The 543-nt window shown below is 36.8% G+C and overlaps 1 protein-coding gene across 3 annotated transcripts in view; it reads right to left on the reverse strand.

The window, feature by feature from the left end:
* Positions 1–543, reverse strand: part of LOC119584994 — a 13700-nt gene that overhangs the window by 10316 nt on the left and 2841 nt on the right. The window lies entirely within an intron of this gene.

The following is a 543-nucleotide window of genomic DNA, read 5'->3' on the forward strand; positions in this document are numbered from 1 at the left end:
CATGTGAAATGCAGTTAAAGTATACAAAAACACAAGGTATGACTGGAGCAGCAAATGAGCCGAGGGCCGCATGTGTCACATTCTTGACAACCCTGTTTTAAGGTAGCATGTACATGATGAAAGGCCTGCACTGTTTGAGAAAGTTAACTAACAAATCTTTCCATTTATTTTTCATTTGAAAATAGTATTCAGTGAATTTCCAGACTGTTTTCCTTCCTGCTTATCAGATGTATAACCGCCTTACGTAATGTCCCTCTCATATCATTCATATAAAAGAATATAAATGAATAATAAGTGAGTATATTAGCTTCAACATAGAGACGTGAGACCTTAATCAGAGGGAGAAAGAGCATGAAAGGGAATTAAATTCACAGTACACGAAGCCAAGGTTAATATCTCCCAGGCAACATAGGCCTATGCTCCTGGACTGACCAAAAAGAGACGGAAAAATAATGGAAGACTAAAGCAGCTTTCGAAATTTTAGCAAGACCTCTGTTTATTGGATCTCGGAGATTTAGCCTCATTTTTTAAAATCATTATTGT

The sequence above is a fragment of the Penaeus monodon genome, chromosome 19 (genome assembly GCF_015228065.2).
Source record: "Penaeus monodon isolate SGIC_2016 chromosome 19, NSTDA_Pmon_1, whole genome shotgun sequence".
Classification (NCBI taxonomy): Eukaryota; Metazoa; Arthropoda; class Malacostraca; order Decapoda; family Penaeidae; genus Penaeus; species Penaeus monodon.